Source organism: Dromiciops gliroides, chromosome 5 (assembly GCF_019393635.1).
Source record: "Dromiciops gliroides isolate mDroGli1 chromosome 5, mDroGli1.pri, whole genome shotgun sequence".
Taxonomy (NCBI): Eukaryota; Metazoa; Chordata; class Mammalia; order Microbiotheria; family Microbiotheriidae; genus Dromiciops; species Dromiciops gliroides.
The window spans coordinates 73,796,197-73,813,496 of record NC_057865.1 but is presented as its reverse complement, the minus strand read 5'-3'; the positions used below and the strand labels follow the sequence as shown (position 1 = coordinate 73,813,496).

Below are 17,300 nucleotides of genomic sequence, written 5' to 3'. Positions count from 1 at the left end.
ATTCCTTAAATCAATGTATAGACAATTCATTTTTTAAAAATTATATATCAATGGGAGAGTAAGTATATAGGTCATTGGTAGGTATTTTTATGGATACCTTTTGGGATATTAATAAAGTCTGAAATTTTTTTTGCTATCTTTGTTACCTTTCCTTTCTTTGGATACTTTGTGAATCACTTCCTCAATGTCTTCACAATTGGGTCACCTCCAGTTTGGATCTACTCTTTGGGAATTTGCTCTAATTAATCTCCTGTCTAAAGAGTAGTGTTTCCATTCCCCTTAATGGTCAGAAGGGTTTGGTAGGAAAATCTCTGAATATTTTCTATTTTTTTGTTATTATCCTTTTATTTTACTCCTAGATAAATTTACAATGACTAATTTAATCATCAAGATATTTTCCTTTCTTTTTTAAACTATTTCTCTCTTCCTTATGTAGATAGATAGATAGATATGTAGATAGATAATCTTCTATCATCTTCCACTGTAAGGATTAACAAACTGGTTTATATTCTATACTGACATTTATCTAAACTTTTATATTTATCTATTTTGCAAGTAAGGACCTTTTTAGGTTACATTTTCTATCTCTGTAATGATAATTTACTTAGATCAAATACATTTCTATATTAAATCATTATAATTGGTACTATTCCCTTTCTTCTATCCATAGACCATTTTTTCCACCATTATTTTCATCATTATTTAAACTTATTTGAGTAGATCAGGGTGAATTTGTTTTCATTGCACAACATTTTTTCACTTTTTATTTTTATACTAATTTTGATCTTTGCTCTAAAAAGCTAATGATTTAACTACAAATAGCTGATAGAGGAATGAATATCACATAAGTAAAGAGGTTTTATCATCTGATAAAATTAAGTTGATTAATTTTATATGTTATAAGAATCTCAAATCAACATAAAGAAATCCCTGTGTCAAAATCCCTTCCACTGGAGCATGTGGCAACTTACCATAGTAGTTAAATCTTAATAAGTTGTCTGAAGCATATAATGGTTATATACTTTGCCTAAGGTCATTATGTCAGAGACAAGATTTGATATCTAGAAATTAAATGCTTCACTTAGACATGTTACCTGGCAACTAAGATTCAGGGAAGATCAAATCAGTTCATTACTTTTTAAAAATTTTTTTTCTAGTTGGGCAATGAGGGTTAAGTGACTTGCCCAAGGTCACACTTATTTTCCCCTAGTGCTCACTTTCTGACTCCCCCCTCTCTTTTTTGGAGGGCGGGGCAATGAGGGTTAAGTGACTTGACCAGGGTCACACAGCTACTAAGTGTCAAGTGTCTGAGGCCAGGTTTTAACTCAGGTCCTCCTGAATCCAGGGCTGGTGCTTTATCCACTGAGCCACCTGGCTGCTCCCACCTTCTCCCTTTTGATGGAAATTGCCTTGGGAGATAGATTCAAAATGTCCCCCATGCTGAGCAAATGATTCAGCAGCCTCAGCTTCTGCTCCAAGTGATGTAACTGAACTGGCCCCAGATGGATTCTAGGCTCTTTCCCACAGGCTGAGATAAAAACCATACAGCCATATTTGTATCCTGCCACTTGACCTCTGTTCCTCCATACCCAAGTCAAATCCTACTGTGGAGCACAGAGCACCACCACACTGCTGCTATAAAAGCCTGAGCAAGTTCCTGCCATTTGGATTTCTGTAGTCTCTGGGGAGGTGGAAGGGTAAGAGTATAGAGTTGTGTTCTGATACAAGTAAGGGAGTCAGCTGGTGCCAGCTACCTGCAAGGATCCTGGTAGACAGTAAGGAAAGAGATTCTATATGAGTGATATAGTTGTCAGGTTGTCTTCTCTGTTGCTAGTTCATCAGATTTTTAACTTCATTTAGGTTCTTCATGTTGTAGACAATGGAGACCACTGAAATTGCCTTATGGTTTGTACATAATTCTTATTTTGGACAGGCATGGGAAGTTGTAAGGATCAAAGAAAGTGTCTACTTTTCCATCTTGTTGATCATGTAACCCTAAAGACTCTTTCCACTTAATTTTTAATATCTTACACCTAGGACTAAGAGAAAAAGAAGCTTAACAAGCACATCTGTGATGAGAAATGAACATTTTGGTGAAAATCTCATCTTCTTGTGTAAAGTACAAACTTATATTACTGTTTTCCTCAAAATATTTCTCCAGGGAAAACTGGCTCCATCATGACACTGTCACCCAAACCGTCCAAATAAGCCCCTGCCATTCTGAAGTGATGGCTCTAGAAATTTACTAGAGCAATCAGTCAAAAGCATTAGTTAAACCTCATCTCACAACATGAAATCACAAATTACTTATAAAGAACAAAATGCTACACATTAGAGTATGCAAATAGTCCTGTTTCTCCATCATTCATCACCTCCCTTTGTCCAATAGCCACTGAATAGGATGGTGGAACATATTGTTAATGACAGGTGCCACATCTGGAAACTCTTGACTGGTATGAAGGAGGTGTTAATGAAATCAACAGCTGAAAAATGACTGATGCAAGAGATGATCAAAGCATTGCATGATATCTAAGTAAAGTGACAATAGAGAGAAAATGAAGTCACCAATAAAAAGGTGACAACATTTGAGGTTATCAAAATAAATAAATAAATTGTGTTTGGTGTTTAACAAGCCTAAAGGAGTATTGGTATTTGTGCATACTTCAAATTTCATTTCAAAGCTAGAAAGACATGAGAAAACACCATCCATGCCCCTAAAGTACTTTGTGAATGTCATTAGTCATTTTAATACACTTGACCATAAAGACTTTATTACAAACTTTAAAATATTATTATTAGTGACTCAGGGTTATTTTGCAAGGATAATACTTGGCATGATTAATATTTATCCATGCCTTGAAAGTTTCAAGCAAATGAACTTTCTCAAGGCAGGAAGGACCTGAGTAAAATGAAAGCAATCAGGTCTAGATGTTGAGTCCTACTGATTGCCCAAGCTCTCCCACAAACTAACTGATTTGGGGGAAATCATTTCATCTCACATCTGCAAAATGAGTGAGTTGGACTGGATGCTAAGGTTGCTTTCACTTTAATGCTCCCAGAGTTTATGATTCTTAAGCAGTTAATGCTGGTTTTTCACACCCTAATTTTTCCTTCCTTGGACTTGCTTCCTCCTACAAAATTCCCCACCACATTAGGTTCCCAAGATTTTCACTTTGCCTTCTATGTTCTTATCCTTCTTCATTTAAGAAAAAAAAAAAACTCTGATGAGCATGGGTTCACACTAATAATTAAGGACTGTGAGAAAATAATTATTAATAATAAGTGTCTGGGGCAGCTAGGTGGCACAGTGGATAGAGCATCGGCCCTGGAGTCAGGAGGACCTGAGTTCAAATCCAGCCTCAGACACTTAACACTTACTAGCTGTGTGACCCTGGGCAAGTCACTTAACCCTAATTGCCTCGCTAAATAAATAAATAGAGAGATAGAGAGATAGAGAGATAGATAAATAAATAAATAAATGTCTTGCGGGGACCCCCTATCAGTTTTGGTCTTTTCTCTCCCCCCCACTTCAGAGATGTTAATTCTTAGGAGGAAGTTTGAATCCTATTTAGAGTAGATTCAAGGAATGGAGATAGACTCTTTCTGTCCAGTTCAGTGAACTGATGGGATTATACCACACCTATCTGGACTTTGACTTTGCCCCTCAGGGGGTCTCTCCCATTAGGACATGATGTCATCCTGTGGAACTCTTAATTTGGACCACCCTCAAGTCAAGTCAACCAATGCAATTGAATGATGCTAGCCAATTAGCTTTGATCAGTATACAGTGACCCACCTCTATCAAAAGAGGATAAAAACCTCAACCACAAGGAGCTGAGGCTGTCACCATCTTGGATCAGACCATTGGCTTAGGAAGGCTATTGATTGGTGAGTGCTCTCCTCTTATGGTAGGCTGGTAGGCCATATGCTCTCTCGCTTGGAGACATATAGCTGGGGTTTTTCTACTTGTGGTCAATACTATGTGGTCAATACTCTTCTAATATTTAATATTAATTAATAATAAATGATTACTGCCCAAATGGGTGCAAAAGCCATTATTATATAAATAGCCATTAATATATAAGTAGCAAATAATTTTTTTTCATTTTCTTCCTTTTATTAGAATTTATTTTCATTTTTCCCCAAAGTTTTCATCTAAAAACAAGCAAAAAAGAAAAAACCAAAAAAAAAAAAATCACCAGAAACTTAGAAACCAAGAATTTGGGGGAGGAGGAAATTGGATCAAAGGCTGTCCTCCTTACCACCCCCCACCTCTGCCTAGGACAGAACACAGGATGGGAAAGGCTTCTTTTCTCTCCCAGTGTCCTCTGAGATACTAGGGAGGAGACAGGGGGAAATCTCCCCCGCCTTGGGAAACCCTGTTCTGCAGATGGTGGCAATAGGAATAGCAGGGGACAGAGTCACAGTGGTCCAAAGGAGATTGAGGCTGGGGAGAGGAGTAATGGATGGGGGTAGAAGGGACTTGGGTAGGGGTCACAGGAAGTAGTTGGCCACTGGCTTCTTGGAAGGGATGCGCCAGGTTTCCTGGGGTGCAGCTTCAAAGATGATGAAGTCTTTCTGGAGGTGCTCATCCAGCTCCAACACGGCTGCCACATTTCTGCAGCGGTAGCAGTAGTTGGGTACTGACCACACGATGAGCACAGTTTCATTGAACAGCCACTTGTAGCCTTCCATCACCAGCTGGTGAGCCCAGCATATCATGTCAATATCATTGACTGCATTGAACTAGGCCACCACATAGCTGTAAATGAGGTAGCCAGCTCCTCCGGGACTCACATCCCAATCCGTCGTGTCTTCAGGGTCAGAACAGAGCAAGTAACACATGGGCCCGTCATGAGGCACCTCTTGCTTCTGGTCAATTGTCCAGATCTGGTCCAGGGTCTGGATAGAGGGAGAGAGCCCCCCATGCACACAGAAGATCTTGCGGACAGGCTGAGGTGGTCAAAGACCTCAGTGCAGTAGCGCCACACAGTCACTGAGCCACACTTTCACAAAAACTCGTCATAGAAGCCTTAGACATGGGTGATCTGCCGGCTGTCATGATTCTCCCAAATCAGAGTGATGCGGTCAGGATATTGGACCTTGAGGGCAAGCAGCAGCAGGAATGTTTCAACAGTGTAGAAGCTTCTGTCCACAAAGTCCCCCATGAAGAGGTAGTTGGTCTCAGGGACATTACCACCCACTCTGAACGGCTCCTTCAGATCACTGAATTGTCCATGGATGTCCCCACATACTGCGATAGGGGACTCCAGCCTCTGTACATTGCTTTCCTCCACCAAGATCTCTCTAGCCTTGGCTCACAGAGCCTTGACCTCGCTCTCCTTGATGAGCTCTCAGAGGAGCAGCTGTTTGATCTGCCGGTCCAGGTGACTGATCTCCGCCATGGTTGCCCCGCCGCACCCAGGGGTCTAAGCGCCTCCCTACTCCGCTCGCCCGCAGGGGTGTCTCTGGTGAGGAAGGACTCCTGAGGCTATTACCAACGGGTGGCTCTCGGACCCTACTCTTGAACCATGGGATCTGGGCTCCACCTTGGAGCCTCCGTCCCACTCCCCGCCTCCACCGCTGCTGCTACTCGCAAATAATTTTTTAAAACCCAGACTATCCCCCAAATAATCTAGAAAACACATGACTATATGTTTTAGTTTTCAATGGGTAATCATTCTTAAAAAGATGATCTCTGGAGAGGGGTGATCAACTAAAAGGAATAAATCAATAATGGATGAATTTCTGGAACGGGGAGATATTTTGGAGGCAGAAGGCCATTTTTCTAATCCTAACTCATTTCAGGCAGACAATCATCTACTCTATTTATGTCAGTCTTGAGAATAATTTTTAAAATGGAGCTCTTAATTTTACTCCTCATCCTCCCCCCCTATGATTTTCTCTTCACTAGAAAATTTATGATATTGTCTCAACTGTCCTTTTTAATCAAGTTGAGAATAGGTAACAAAAGAATGGATGGACAGCAAGACAAGCAGATGGGCAAAATTTGTTTTTTTGATTGTTTGGGTTTTTTTTTAATTAATGAAAGTATTTTATTATTTTCCAGTTATATAAAAGGATAGTTTTCAACATTTGTTTTCATAGGATTTTTAGTTCCAAATTTTCTTCCCACTTTCCCTTCCCTCTGTTAAGGGTAAAATTCTAGCTAGTCTGTCTAAAATATCTAATGAGTGGTCGCCAATAAATTAAACAATCTGGTACTAAGAAATAGAGAGGTATATCAGTGGAATAGAATAGATAGAAATCACACTATAGTAAATGACTACAGCTCTCTAGTATATGATAAACCTAAAGATCCAAGCTTTTGGAATGAAAACTCATTATTTGACAAAAACTGCTGGAAAAACTGGAAAACAGTATGGCAGAAACTAGGTATAGACCAACATCTCACACCATTGTTTAGCAAGAGTTAGACTTTTAAGCATTTATTAAGGAGAATAAGAATTTGGTAAAGAGAGAGAGAAAGGCCTAGATTCCTATATATTAAAGGGAGAGTGCATTTCTAGCTCCCTTCTCCACCAGAGTCCTCAGGAAAGAGCGAAAATCAGAGCACCAGGCTCCCCCTTCTTCCTCCCACAAGCAACATCACTTCCTGACGCCAAAGAAAAGATGCATGTTCTTGCCAGAAAAGACCTTCACCTCATGGGCGGAGCTCTTCTACAGTAAGTCTCCAGCAGGTGGCGTCATTCCAATCATTACACCTCTCTCCTCCCCAAGACAGAAAGCAATCTGATATAGGTAATATATGTGCAATCACATTAAACATATTTCTGCATTAGTCATCGTGTGAAAGAAGAATCAGAGCACTGCTGAGAAGAGCCAAGTCTATCACAGTTAATCACACAATGTTGCTGTTACTGTATAGTGTTTTGGTTCTGCTCCTCTCAGTCAGCATCAGTTCATTTAAGTCCTTTCAGGTTTCTCTGAAATTCTCCTGGTCATCATTTCTTATAGCACAATAGTATTCTATAACATTCATATACCACAACTTGATTAGCCATTCCACAAAGAGAGCTGCTATAAATAATTTTGTACATGTGGTTCCTTTTCGATGGGCACAATTTGTATTGAAGGACATGAATGGCATAAGTCTGCACTGTCAAGGGATGGGATTTTGAATTCCCTGGGATTTACAAATAAGTCTAGACCCTGGAACTACTTTAAGTAAAGTTGAGAAAAAGATTTCCTTTCTAACACACACAGAACAGCACCTTATTGAAGATAAAGGCTGTAAGTGTAATTTCATTGGTATACAGAACTCCCACATAAGGAAAACCCATCTATCAATGCAGCTATGTACTTCCTTTGAAACTTACAGTCTTAAAAAATCCATCAAAGCACTGAGAGGTTAGATAACTTGCTTAGGGTTACACAACAAATGTGTCTCAGAGGCAGGACTTGAAAGTAGGTCTTCCCAGTGGCCAAGTTTTGAGGCTATTTATCTACCCATTGTGCCATACTTTCTCTCACATGTGTCTTATTATTTGTGCTAATGTAGTGGCAATATCCCACTGTGGTCCAGCAATACCGTGTCTCTTTAAATTTTTCCTTCTCACAATGCTAATTTTCAGAAACAAATACAAAACAGATGTGCAAAGATGAAATTAACAAATTATGCAGGTAAAGGAATGAATACGTAGGCGAAGGAGAGAAATGTCAGAAGGTTGGGTGTGTACATTTGTGGTATGACCCTTGGCTATGTAACGACAGTGATGGGATTCATCAGTGCACACTGACTGATAATCAATACAATTATGATATTGGAATGGCACAAATTGTATGAGAGGAGAGAAGGAAGGCAAAGGAGACTAATAAGAACCCAAAGAAGGGAAAGGATGATAGATGCTGAGAAAAAAGTCAGGCTAGTTAGAATAGAATGAGAGCAAAGGAAGGAGCCAGAATGGGAGAGAAATACTAGCCTAGGATGTGAACATTCTGCTGATTAGATTCTCCTACTGTATGTATTGCAAAACTCTACTGGCATAAATAACTCTTCTGGGACACTAAAGCTCCATTCAATATACTGTGGTAATAATAAAGCATATCATTCTCTGGCATCATTAAATGAGAAATAACAGAATAAAAATTCTTCAAGTTCATAATGCTTCTCCCTCCAAAGGTCCAAAGTGCTTGCCTATGCATTGCCTTATTTTTTCCTCACAACATTCATAATATGCAAAGGCTAGAGAAGGTAGAAAGAAGATGAGTGGATCATAGCAAACAAGGATTCAAGAAGTCTAGCTTGGCCTGGGGAATAAGGGATAAAATAAAGTACCTGAGAACCCTGATATTGAGACGTCTGTGACAAGTTGGGTCGGTTGGTTAGGGCACCCTGCTAACAAGGTCATAAGATAGATTCCCAAGTGAGCCAATTAACTAGGCTCAGTTGCATGGCCACATACCATAACCCTAACCCTAGCTAGGCACACTGCAAATGTATGCCACTAATCACAGGGGAAAGCATAAGAGGAGTTGAGGTTGAATTACTGAAAATCCAAAATCCCCATCTGAAAAACAGGGCAAAATAAAGGCCCATCATTAGAAAGACAAGTATGAAGAACAGCACATTACTGTGCATGAATACGTAGCACCTCATTACTATGAAAGAACATTTATGAATTACCTAATGCCATGTGATACCATCAGGGCACCTTATATATCACAATCACTCAATAAATATGTGCTGAATGAATGGCTACACTAGGGTAGAGAGAGGACTGATTACACATACAAAGAATGCACTGGAGAGCCTTATAACCTAGAGCAACATACAAGGATAGGACCTTAACAGAACAAAAGTGAAAAAATGAATTCATGTCATTAATAGTAAGGCACTTGAAGTCAAGGGCATAAGCATGAGGGGCAGTATGGTTTTAGAGAACATTTGGAATTTGAAATAGCCAGTCACCAAATCCTTTGCATTCTACCTTTGTATATTATATATTTGTGTATATATATATATATATATATATATATATATATATATATATATATATATATATTTGTATTGTACCTTTATAGCTCATATATATCCCCATATTATAGCTTATATATTTGTGTGTATGTGTGTGTATGTGTGTGTGTGTGTATATATATATATATATATATATATATATATATATATATATATATATATATATATATATATATATATATATATATATATATATATCCCCATGCTGTCTTTTATTATGTCACCACTTTTATATAGGGCTTCATAATCATATGACTGGGTGACTGATATAGCCTTCTCATTGGTCTTCTTGACCTCCAGTAGAGTGCCAAAGTGCAGGTTCAACCAGGTTACTCTGTTACTTAGTAAAGTCCAATAACCCCCCCTATCCATTACCACCAGAATCAAATTTAAATCCTCTGTTTGGCTTTTAAAGCCTTTCATAACCTCCTTCCTTCCTATATTGCCATTCTTCTTAGCCTTTAACCTCCTACACATACTCTGTGTTATAGTAACACTGACTTCCTTGCTGTTCCTTTCACAAAACACTCCATATCCCTACTCTGTACATTTTCTATGAGTGGCTCCATGCCTGGTATACTTTCCTTTCTTTAACCTACCTGTGGTTTTTCTGGCTTCCTTCAGGATTTAGCTTAAATCCCATCTTCTGAAGAAAAAAAAAAAACTTCCCCAGTTCAGCTCAATGCTAATGCCTTGCTTCTGAAATTACCTTGAATTTATCCTGTGTGAATATGGTATGAGATGAGAAGATATGAGATGAAATGTTATAATATAGTGATATAATTAATATAAAATATATAAGTATGTGTTATGTGTACACATATATGTGTATGAATACATACATGCATAGTTATATATATGTGTGTCTTTATCTATGTCTATGTGTATTATGAATGTGAGAAAATAATGGGATTTGGCAGATACTCAAAGGCCCACCTGGAGATTAATCTAAACTAATTGAATTAAGTGAGAGTGATTGATTTTGCTGATTAGCCTACTTCAAGTTAATTAGATTGTAACCACACCTGACTGGCCCTTAAGGAAGTATTGTTCTCAGAAGCTAAGGACTTTGAATTCAACTCAAGATCACCTTCAAGTCCAGTGAACCAATGGATTTGGATGATGATAACCAATCCAGCTTGAAGCAGTGTGTAAGGACTGCCCATGCTCCTCTGGACCTATAAAAAGCTTCTACACTCAGTTTGCTGGGATTTCATGATTGAAGCAGGCTCATGGCTGAGGACTTGAGGAAGAACCAGACCAGGCCGGAACTCTAGGCTAGATAGGCCTTTTCTTAAATCCATGTGTTCTCTTTTTTTCTAATACCTAGTATGCTTTAATAAATGCTTAATGCCCAAAGACTGGTGCTAAAGTTTCTAATTTAAGGCAACCACACATTAGATTTTTTAGACATCACAGATTTTAAACATCACATATGTTTGTGTATGTGTATATGTATATGCATATATAAAAACAATTAACTATGAAAGACCTAAATTAAATGAAAGACCTCTGATAAATGAGATGACCAACCATGATTCCACAGGACTTATACATTTTACATACTTGCTTACAAAGAGATCATGGACTCAAGATACAGAATAAGACATAATTTTTTGATCTGGCCAACGTGAAAATTTGTTATTTTTGCCTATGGATTTTTTATAAGAGTTTCAGAAAATTCAATGTTATTCACAACCACCCTTTTACCTCAGTGCCACAAAGACCAAAAGGCAGAAACTTATACTAGCTGTAATAGCAATGCAGCATATATACTAAAAGAAAACTCAGTCAAAGAATCAATGAATACAGGATTATAGTATGGCTATGTGGTATTCCACTAAGTCCAAAGGAAAGAATCTAGTATACAGCTCAATTGAGTTTTGATTCTACAAAAGTCACTTTTGTAAAGAGCAAGATCTGTGAAATATGAATTGTATAGCTTGAGTGGAGTCTGATTAGTAATGGAGGCTTCTGAAAAAAATTAAAATTATCCAGTTTCCAGAATTAATAAAATTATAAATAAATGAATAAGGAAAAGATAAACTAAAAAAGGAAAAAATCAAAACCTGTAATGTAAACTCAAAGACACATAGTGATTAAATTAACAATTCTAGTGACAAACAGCAAATTTTGCAAGTGACTGAGTGAAAGACCTTTGAATATAAAGGAAAGTAACAAAACTATTCTATACAAACTGGAAACCTCAGAAGGAAATGGGATAATATGTTCCAAAAAGTAAAGTACTTGAAGATGAAACCCAGGTTGACATACCATGTAAACCTGAATCTAACCACTGTTTAAAAATGGACATGTAATAAAAATTTAAAAACATATTTGAAGCAAAGGAAAACCAAATGAACAAAATTTATACTTTGCAAACACCACAGGTAATGGAAATATAAGAAAGGTAAACAAATGCAGCAACCAAGGGCAGCAAGAAAATAACAACACAGAGTCCAGTAAGAGATTTCTTTCTAAAAATATAAAAGGAGACAACAGAGAAAGCATGTCAAACAGAAAAGATGGTGGGAAAATAGGTATGAAATTTCATGTACTAAATCTTACAATACCCCACCTATTGTTGAAGCAACATGTTCTGTGGGAATAAAAGACAGCATAGGAGACTGCATAAAGGGGAGAGAGGAGGAAGAAGACAGAGGAGAATGTGATGTACCATAATCAAGTACAAGATTAATAATGAAGGGAAAGTAACTCCTGTAGTCTTTCAGGAAAGAGTCTATAGGAGAATGCATTAAGAGGTGAAGGAAAGAACTGAATTACAGGAAAGAAAGGAAGGACCCCGAGATAATACCCTCTCTGTTGCTTGCAAGAGTTAGTATTTCTAAGAGTAAGGTACAATAGAAAAAAGGAAGGCCAGGAGCAAGATCTACAAGGCAATACCAAAAACTATTTAGAAGAGGAAACTCTAAAAAGATTCCTTATAATTTGGGGTGGGGGCAGGGCAATGGGGGTTAAGTGACTTGCACGGGGTCACACAGCTAGCAAGTGTCAAGCGTCTAAGGCCGGATTTGAACTCAGGTCCTCCTGAATCCAGGGCCGGTGCTTTATCCACTGTGCCACCTAGCTGCCCCCAATTCCTTATAATATTTAATCCAATAATGAATGAAAATAAAGCAGGACCAAATAAATATAAAGGCTATGAATAACAGTCTGGACTAGAGAGAAAGGGGAGATAAGTAATGAAGAGAATTAGAGAAATATTTTTAACAGAGCAAAAAATGAAATTTTTAAAACTACTGAATAAGACAATTTGATTACTTAACAGAGTGAGAAAGAGGCACTGAATGAAATAACTAGATAAGAGCACAATAAGAATTAAGTTGAGGAAAACTCCCAAAATAGGAAAAAGGGTAAGAAATGCGGGGGACAGGTTTAAGGGGAAGAAAGTCAGTGGAAATAGGGTGCCTTTAAAATAGATAAAGGTAAAATAGCTTTTAAAAAAATACTATTTTTTTTTCTAGAGTAAAAGAGAGAATCCTAACTCGGATAAAATAAATGATATTAGAGACAAGTGTAGGAAATATAAACTTAACTCATATTTAAATGTGAATAGATTAAACAATCCAATAAAATGAAAACAGAGCTATTGCTTAGCTAATAAAATATGACACTGTTGCTTAGAAGAAGTAACCCCCCCCACACACACACACACACAAAGATACTCATAAACTAAAAATAAGAGGCTGGAAAAAAATTTTACTAGGCATCAAGAGAATCTAAACAGCATGAATTGCAATTATACTATTAGACAAAGAAACAGAAATCAAGGTATAAACAAATAAAATAAAGTATGGTATAAAGGAACAATGGGCAGCAAGCCAATATCAAAATTAAACTTGTGTAATTCAAATGGCTTAGCATCTAAATACACAAAGAAAAAATTACAAAGAAATACAAAAAGACATAGATAGTAATACAATAGTGTCAGGAGATTTCAATATCCCTTTCTCTCAGTTCTGGATAAGTCTAACAAAAAGATGATCAAAAGGGAAAATATGGAGTTGGATAAGTTCATGGCAAAACTAGAACTAAAAGACTTACAATATCTTCTATATGGGACTGCTAAGGAATATTTCTCAGTACTACATGGAAGTTTTGCAAAAACTGACCATTTATTATGGTATAGATATGTTGCAAGCAAATGTAAAAAGTCAAACATAGTAAACACATTCTTCATGAATAAAACAATAAAAAGTAATCAATTTGGTGAACACAAATCAAAAACAGATCTAAAAGATTTAATAATAAAATCTTAAAAAATTAGTAGGAAAATAACCAAATCATTGAAACAATAATTATGTGAAAGAAAATAATAATTATGAAATGCCAAAACAGAATTTTTTAGATGCAGCTAAAGTAGGCATCAATGGGAAAATAGTATCCTTACAAACAAGTATAAATCAACTAGAAAAAAAAAGGATTAGGAAGGTGGATATGTATTTAAAAATAGAAAACACATTCTGAAATAACACTAAAGCACAACCAGAGAAATATTTAAAACAAACCTATGGAAGAAATGAACTAGAAATAAAAAGTATAACTACAGAAACAAATGAAGCTATAGATATTTTTGACACAAAAAATTAATAATTCTTTATTCAATCCTAATAAAAAGGCAGAATATCAAATGAACAAAATAGGAAAAGAATAAGGTAAATTCATTACAGAATCAGAAAACTACTAATCAAGAACTACTTATCAACTATTATCAAGAACTACTAATCAGTTATATGCTAACAAAACTGAGAACTTGAAATAAAAAGAATTCTCTCAAGAATATAAAATACACAAACTAATAAAATGCAAAGTAGAAATTTGAAATAATTCAGTATCATAAAGGAAATAGAACTAGCTATAAATTAACTATGAAAAAAATGTCCTGATATATTTACAGGATAAATTCTATCAAACTTTTAAATAATAATTCGCAACAATTCTGCGCAAAACATTTTCAAAAGTTGAAAAAGAAAACACTATACCAGATTGCATTTATGATGCAAGTATAGTACTAATATCTAAAGCAGGGAAGGATAAAGCATGGAAGAACTAGAGATTCATATCATCAATGAACATCACTTGAAAAAATTTTAACTAAAATCTTGTCAAACAGAGAAAGGCAATTAATCCCAGAAATCATTCATCATGACAAGCAAATGAATTTAAAACAAGGATGGAGGGATGGATCAATGGAAAAATAATCAACATAATCATGTTAAAAACTAAACCATTTCAAAGCCACATAATTACCTCAATAGATACAGAAAATTTTTTTGACAAAGTACAATGTTCATTTATGCTAAAAATCCTGCTATTTACAGAGGCACCTTTATTAACTTCATAAAAAAGCATCAATCTAAAAGTAAAAGCAAACATTAGATGCAATGGGGATATTCTATAACCTTTTTTAAAAATAAATGCAGAAAGCACAGATGCCTACTCTTCTCACTATTATATGACATAATGTGAGAAATACTAGCAATGACAATAAGAAAATAGAAAGACGTAAAAGGCATAAAGACAGGAAAAGAAATTATAAAATTATACTTATTTGCTGATGATTTGATAGATTACTCAAGACATCCCAGAGAATCAGTAAAGATATTGAGAAAATAGCATTAGCCAAGCTACAGATAACAAAATAAATACTCAAAAATCTATTGCATTCTAAAAGAATAAAATCCAAAAGATGATAAATAAAAGGAAACCTCATTTCAAAAAACTACTAAAGTCAAAAAGTATCTGTGGATCACTCTACCAAAGTACACAAAACGCTTTTATAAATTCAATCTAAAGTATTTTTAAAGAAATAAATCATATAAATGGAGAGCAAAAGATTTGGTACTCCTGGATGAGGTCATCCCAGTATAATAAAAATGTCAATGCTGCCAAAAATAATTTGTAATTTTAATGCTATATCAATCAAATTATCAAATGGATGCTTTATAGAATTTGACAAAATTATAACAAAATTAATTCAGAAAAATAAAAAAGAATCTAGAATATAAAAGGAAGTAATGAAAAGATGTAAGATTGAAGGGGTAAGAGCACTTCCAGACCACAAACCATGTTATAAACCAGCAGTCATCAAAACCATCTGGTATTGGTTTAAAAAAATAGAGAGGTAAATCAATGGAACAGACTAAACAGGGGAGAATCAGAAACAATGGCACTTAATAACCCAGGGTCCAATAAAGCAGGAAACATAAATTACTTTAGAAATGAATATTTGACAAAAACTACTGAGAAAAATAGAAAATAATAGTGCAGAATTTAGGCTTAAACCAACAATTTATGCTGAATTCCACAATACACTCTAAATGGATATATGATCTCAATATTGAAATAATATAAAAATAAGAGAAGCAGATTATTTACATTTCATAACCATGGGCAGAAAATATATTTCTAACCAATTAGGGAAAGTTTCAATTACTGAAGATAAAATAAATAACTTTAATTATCTGATACTGAAAAGCTTCTGCAGAAGCAAAACTAATTGAGGCAACTATTTGCTCCAGTGGATAGACATGACTTCAAACCCTCCATCACTACAGAAGCTGTGAATTGAGACAAGTCAAAAAAACCTTATTTTTCCCTCAGTTTCCTCATCTGTTAAATAGTGACAATTATAGGTGACAATCCTACAATTGAGGGAGTTTCTGAAGATTGAATGAGATAACAATTGTTATCAAATTAGCATAGTCTGTGCCTAGCACATTGTAAGTGCTTATTATTGTTATTATTATTAATGTGCCTAAGATAAGAAGGGAAGTATTCAAACAGGAAAAATTTTTGTATCAAATTTCTGATAAGGAAGCTTCTCCAGCCAGAAGACATTTTGTAAGCAAGATACACACGCGCACACACACACACACACACACACACACAAATGGATAGATGGATGGAGAGCTAGAGCTAGAGAAAAATATAGATATAGATTTGTGTATATATATATTTATATATGTATATATAATATATCATATATATGTGTATGTGTGTACTCACACACATACATATAGTCATTCCCTAACAGATAAGTGACCAAAGGGTATTTTAAAGAAACAATTCTCAAAAGAATTGTAAACTATTAAGAACCATGCAAAAATTCTCTAAATTACTTCCTTCTCTCTAGGTTTCAGAACCCTGTTCTTGTTCTCATACCTATCTACCAATTCCTTCCCAACCTCTTTTGCAAGATCTGCCAGACCACTCTCTCTAACTATGGGAGGCACACAGGGATCTGTCTTGGGCTTTAAAGAAGAGATATGAGGAGACATCCCTACTTTGCAGAGGTATGTGATTCACATTTTTAGAATGCAGATTTAGTAATCAGTTATGTTTGGGTTTTCCTCTTCATTTTCTTTTTTTCCCCATTTCCAAAATACTATTTGATATGTAGAGTGACTTCGTGGAGTAGGAAGGAGAGGAAATTCTTAGAAGACATTCTCTTACACTTTCACATCCTGAATGAATGAGTCAGAGAGAACTCATGATCTTTCTCAAACCTTTGGGAAAGACTTTGTGAAGAAGGGAGGAATTCAGGGACTGCTTAATCAATTGAAAAGATATTGTTTAATGAATTGTAAACAACATTTTTATTGATGTTCCCCAGCCCAGATTGGGTTATTTGTGGAGTATGTCTTTTTCCCCTTCCTATATAAGTTGTTTTTTGTTTTGTTTTGTTTTGTTTTTTAGGGAGGTGAGAAGGAAGGGTGACATCCAGGAGTCATCAATAAATATCATTTGACATTTGTTTCAAAATTATCTCCCCCCACATTCCATCATCAGGAGATTAATTTAAATTAATAAATGCTTCTTCAAGGACTCTACTAAGTCAGAACTGCCAGGGTATGTCTGCTGAAAAGAAAAGCTAATTAACTGTGTTTTGCTCCTGTGGGTGATAATCACCAAATCTCACCCCAAGGTGAGGATACCTGGAAGATAAGCAGAGGAAAAAATTTGATTATTCAAAGCATTCTTTAGGGTTCTTCATATGTAACTCTTAAAAGATTGTTAGCCTCTTTTCAATATAGCTTCTATATACCACATATTTTTGAGTTTTATTTTCATTGAAGAAGTAAAACTCACCATCATAAAAAATGAAAATTTGGATCAATTATGTTTCAGGGGATGTTTCACAATGGCAATGTTGCTAATTTTTTGCCAAAATCTGAAATATTCTAGTATAACTGCTTCACAAAGGGTTTGTTTCTTCTCACTACCCTTATCCTGTCATCATATTTTTGCTTTATTGCTCTACAATCTAACTCTGCATGCC

General features: G+C 35.8%; 1 pseudogene; it reads right to left on the bottom strand.

The window, feature by feature from the left end:
* Window positions 1–4,494: 4,494 nt before the first annotated feature.
* LOC122730147 lies at window positions 4,495–5,405 on the bottom strand (annotated as a pseudogene).
* Between the last annotated feature and the right edge of the window lie 11,895 nt (window positions 5,406–17,300).